Genomic DNA, 6,002 nt, shown 5'->3' on the forward strand with positions numbered 1-6,002 from the left:
TGTATCGCCCAAGATAGTGTTGGAGGTAATTGTCTCCTTCCTTAAAACCAGGGGTCAGGAACCGTTTTGGCTGAGAGAGCCATGAACGCCACATATTTTAAAATGTAATTCCGTGAGAGTCATACAACGACCTGTGTACGTTATGCACTATCTAATAAAAATTTGGTGTTGTCCCGGAGGACAGCTGTGATTGGCTCCAGCCACCCGCAACCATGAACATGAACAGTAGGAAATGAATGGATTGTAATACATGAGAATGTTTTATATTTCTAACATTATTATTATTTTTTTATTAAAGATTTGTCTGCAAGCCAGATGCAGCCATCAAAAGAGCCACATTTGGCTCGCGAGCCATAGGTTCCCAACCCCCGCTTTAAACTTTGGCCTTCACTTGAATGTTGGGCTAAGCTCCCTCTGAACATAGCTCTGCCCTCTGTACCTTAAACCAGCTGTTGACCTGGACCCACCATACTCACTAGCCCACTCTTGAGCACGTTTTCAGTTCTTCTTGAATGAATTAGAAACATCCACACACAGAAAAATCTATTTGTCTTCATAGCAGCATTAATTTCTCATGAACAGCTTCCTAAAGCTCTGATTTGTAACATCGCTCAAAGCTTACCACTTCTTTCTTCCTCTCCCCACACCCCCTAGCTCAGAGCTGTTAATTAGCAAGATCACACTGTTTTCTTCCTATTTATCACACAAACCTTACCCAAGATGCATTTTAAATGTCTTAAGTTTGGATTTCTTCCTGAGAATTTAAGTATTGCTCATAATTATGAATTTTTTTAAAAAAATTGTACTTTTTCTTTAAAAGGTCTTCACATTAGTTTACTATTTGGGGTGGTTATCTTAACTTTTGTTTCTCTGAATTTTTCAGTTCTTAAACGTATGACCTTGTCAGTCTTTCAGTATCCTGATTGCAAAGATAGCATTAGCTATTCCACATTTAACTATTTGTAAATTAGTTTTCCTAGTCATTATTGTGCTGGCTTAGTGGGAATTGTGGGTAAAACTCTAGGGGAGCAGAAAACTTGTGCAAGCAGATGGCCCAAAGACGGACGGCTGGGCTCTGAATATGTTTGCCACTGTGCCCAATGACCTTGGGGAAATCAGTTGGTTTCCCTGCTACTCAGATCCACTTCCCACAAAGCTGGATCAGTAAGTAGCCTTTGTAAATCCCTTTTGAGATGCTCTGATAGAAGGGGCTTATTGCTTTGCAAAGTCTATCATTTGGAATACTTCCTCCTTATGTTTTTTCCTTTACCTTCCAACTACTCCCACCAAAATCCCTGTTTTTCTTTTAAGTGAAAAGAACTACTAAAAATAGAATATACATATATAATAGAATATATATAATAGAATATATATATTATATAGAATATATATATAATACTCAATGCATCCAAACAGTTCATTTTTTTTACATTTAAAATTCCACATAAACCACAGCGGAATAAATAAAATAATCTTCTTCCCCAACATCAAAGACCTGTTTGCTATGAGCTAAGCAAAAGTATTTGTTTAATGATTCTTAACCCACAGCCACATTGAGAAAAGTAAATTAATTTAGAAAGTTACTCAACTCTACAATTTTGCCTTGACTTGTAAATGCTGAAAGCAACTATCTAGATTTGTTCTCTTTTTCTTGGAATGGCAGTTCAGAGAAAAATGCTGAGGGCTATGGAGTTTGTATTTTTGCTTACCTCTCTTTTGTAGCTTGCAGGGTATTGGGTTTCTTTGTTCCAACTTAATAAACAGTGAACTTGACTGACTTAAAGAATCTGTTATGTTAACTACAGGAACTCACTGAACTCACCTCAAAATTGACATATTCTGCACTCCAGAGAGTTTTACAAAGCCATCTTACATTTTAGTAATATGCTCTTTTTAAAGGATTCCTGATTTGTGATCAATTCTGAAATAATGTGGTGGGGGTTTTTTCCTTAAAATAGGCATTCCTGAGTAAAACCGAGTCACCTACAAAAATTCTAGAATTTTCAGCACGGGAAGGATCTTGGTATGTCTAGGAAATAATCCCCTATCTCCTCAAGCAAGGATCTTGGTACATCTAGGAAATAATCCCCCTATCTCCTCAAGCAAGGCTATATACAATACTTAGTCAGCAATTTTCAACCTTTCTCATCTCATGGTACACGTAATTACTAAAATTATGTGGCACTGTCAAAAAAGTAGGTATAGTTTGTTTTTTTTTAATTTATTCACACTGTTGACTGTTGTCATTTTTTTATTTGACAATCTAAGGGAGGAGAGGTCAGTGTCCCTGACTGAATAGTCAGGTACTGCATGTTTTGAAAATTGTTGCAGCACACCAGTTGAAAATCACTGACCTCGATCAATGTAGATCATGGAGACTGATGAGATTCAATATGAAATTTAAAGATCTGGTCTACCATTTCCTAATCCATCCTATCAGCAATGTGTCCTTTCTAGCTAACCCAACTTCCTCATTTAAACAAATAGCCAGTTATCTCTCCAGTATAATGGGTTTATTCGGGAATAACAAAGAGTTGCCATTCAGGACATGTGGTCACTCTAAACAACATGCACATCCAGAGGAACAAAGAAAGGGACTGCTCTTTCAGGGTCTTAAGAAGAGCTGTGGGAAACAAAGAGTCCATTGGAGGAAACTGGAAGTTCTGAGTATAGTGACTTTTCATTGGCCTAGTTATGGCAGTCTCCCATTGGCTGGGCTGTTACTGGGCGAATGGGAATCTCTTCTTCCTCTTGCTGAGGCAGTAAAGCAGCATCACTTCCTGTTGGAGGTACAGGGTACATCTCTTCCTGTTGGGGTCAGTGGTATGTGTTGAGTGACACATGACATGTGTCTGAGAGTTCTCTTCTAGTCTCCTGACTCCATTTTAAATGAGCTTTTTGTTTATTCATTTTTACAGACTCATGATTGATCTCAGTGGACTTTGAAAACTGATAACTGACACACTGTTCTCTGCATAAAAATCCTTCTGATGATATTCATGAAAAACAGTGACCCCCTCCTCAGTTTCAGATGCACTCATTCCACTTATAAACAACTTCAAGTTCTTTTATAATCACCACAGTCACAGGGATTCCTCCTCTGTGGAGGCTAGGACAAAACACAGCACAGCCCAGTGGTAAGTGTGGCTCGGCCTGGTAGCATCGACACGTCATCCTTCCTGAAATTGTGCTGCTCATTTTTTTTTTAACATCACCAAAGCCACAAAACTCTGAAAATCTGAAAAAAATATTGTACAAAGTGACAAAGCATAACATGACATTTAGTAAGTCCTTATAGTCCTGCAGACAGTACAGAACAGGACAGGCAATGTAAACCTTTTTCAAACCAGGCAACCAATAGAACTCCTTCCCCAAAGGACAAACATTTATGACTCTCCTCAAATCTTTTGAGTGTTAATATAACTATATGGACAAAAATCTATTTTTCGTCTTAGATGTGCTCTGAAGACACTCAGAGGGCTTAACTATTTGGAAGATGTGTGTGATTAGTCTTCAAGTTGTGATTCATTGCTCAACTGTTCTTAAAACAGAGTGCTGAGTGAGTATGCCTTGTGGGAGACGAGGAGCCCATGACCGTGAGCCTGTCCCCACGGCACTCACACTCTGGCTGGGGAGATCACACGTCCACACGTGGAAAGTGACCAAGAGTGAGGCAGGTTTGATTGAACGCCAGACACATGGTCCAAAACCAAGGGCTCTAGACCAGTGCTAGCTGATAAAAATACAATGCAAGTGATGTATTCAATTTTACATTTTCTAGTAGCCGCTTTACTTTTTTTAGTAAAAAATAAACAGGTGAAGTCAGCATTATTCTTTCAACATGTAATTGATATACATCACTTAAGATATTCTTCGCTTCTTTTATAACACACCACATCTTTGAAATCTGATGGGGAGTTTACACTTCGAGCTCATCTCAACTGGGACTCGCCACATTTCAAGTTATCGGTAGCCATGAGCCACGTGGGAGCTGTATTGACATTTCAGAGCTGGAGTTCAGAGGGTGGAGAGGATGGTGGAGTGGCATAACCTGAAGCTGGATGACAGTGTGGATTTGGGGTAAGGAGATAAAATGGCGTGGAAGGCCATTTCATGAAAAGTGTTGTTTTTTTGTTGTTTTTTTTTTACAGAGACAGAGAGAGAGAGAGGGATAGATAGGGACAGACAGGAACGGAGAAAGATGAGAAGCATCAATTATCAGTTTTTTGTTGCAGCTCCTTAGTTGTTCATTGATTGCTTTCTCATAGGTGCCTTGACCTTGGGCCTTCAGCAGACCAAGTGACCCCTTGCTCAAGCCAGCAACCTTGGGTCCAAACTGATGAGCTTTGCTCAAACCAGATGAGCCCATGCTCAAGCTGGTGACCCTGGGGTCTTGAACCTGGGTCCTCTGCATCATAGTTCAATGCTCTATCCACTGCACCACCGCGTAGTCAGGCATGAAAAGTTTTAAGGGGGAGAAAACTGCATGAACAAAAAGCATAGAGATACAGTGGTCAGGATGAATTTTTAGACAGCAAGAAGCCAATTGCAGACAGTTCATGTTGATGGAGTAATTAGAAGATGAAATTGAAAATGTAGTTTTGGGCACAGATCAGAAGGTTAATGCAAAAGTGGTGAACTCTAGCCTTTCTAAAAGCATGAAGTTTTATAAGCAAGAGTGTCATGATAAAAACAGTATTTTAGGCAGGTCAACCTGGCATCAGAAACCATGATGAGTGGATGCAATAGCTTAATCTTCAAAACAATTCTGAGTTAAATAAACTCAATAATCACATATTACAAATAAAAAAATAAATATGTATGTTCTCTCATATAATAGATATGAGTTCATTATTAAATTGGCTTTCTGGATTTTGTATTTTAACCTCAGGAGCTAACCCAGAGAAATGCATCTTTACCAAGAAGTTTTCTGATGTCATAAGGCTGAGGATCTGGTAAATGCCCAAAGGCCATACCCCCTACAGAGGTAAGGCACAAGAGATCAAGGCAACAGGTGAGCAGTCTTGACCAAGTCTAGGTGCCTGACTCTTAAGTCCATCACTTATTCATGCTCCTTGTCTGTTCCCTGCTACACCGGAACTCCTTTAGGATAGAGGCCTCATCTTTTTATCCTTGACTCTCTGATACCCAACACATTTCCCGGCACAATGTATTCACTCCCGGCACTCTGAGTATTCACTGACTGAATTCTATTGTCAGATAACCAAGTCCTCTCTCCGCCTTCTGCAACAACCCAAGCTCGTAGCAATTATAGGCCTAATGAGAACAGTTCTCTGCAAGAAGATGTGATGTAATGCTCTATTTCCTTTAGAATCCAGATGTTTACTACCAGACATAAAGAATAGTTTCTTTAATAAAAATGTGCTAAATACATCTGATAAGGGCTTAATATCTATAATGTATAAGGAACTTATAAACCTCAACACTAAAAAAGCAAACAATCAAATTAAGAAATAGACAAAGGACTTAAATAGACACTTTTCCAAACAGGACATACAGATGACCAATAGACGTGTGAAAAGATGTTCAAAATCATTAATCATCAGAGAAATGCAAATTAAAACCACAATGAGATAGCACCTCATACCCGTCTGAATGGCTATCAATAAATCCACTAACAACAGGTGTTGGTGAGGGTGTGGAGAAAAGGAAACCCTCCTGCACTGCTGGTGGGAATGCAGATTGGTGCAGGCATATGGACAAAAAATTAAAGAATTAAAAATGGTATTGCCTGATGACCCAACAATTCCTCTTCTGGAAATACATTAGAAGAAACCCAAAACACTAATTTGAAAGAATACTATGCACCCCTATGTTTATTGCAGTGTTGTTTACAATAGCCACAATCTGGAAGCAGCCCAAGTATCCATCAGTGGATGAGTGGCTAACAAAGCTCTGGTACATTTACACAGTGGAGTACTACTCAGCCATAAAATAATAAGGAAATCCTACCTTTTGCAACAGCATGGATGAACCTGGAG

This window comes from Saccopteryx bilineata, chromosome 7 (assembly GCF_036850765.1).
Source record: "Saccopteryx bilineata isolate mSacBil1 chromosome 7, mSacBil1_pri_phased_curated, whole genome shotgun sequence".
Taxonomy (NCBI): Eukaryota; Metazoa; Chordata; class Mammalia; order Chiroptera; family Emballonuridae; genus Saccopteryx; species Saccopteryx bilineata.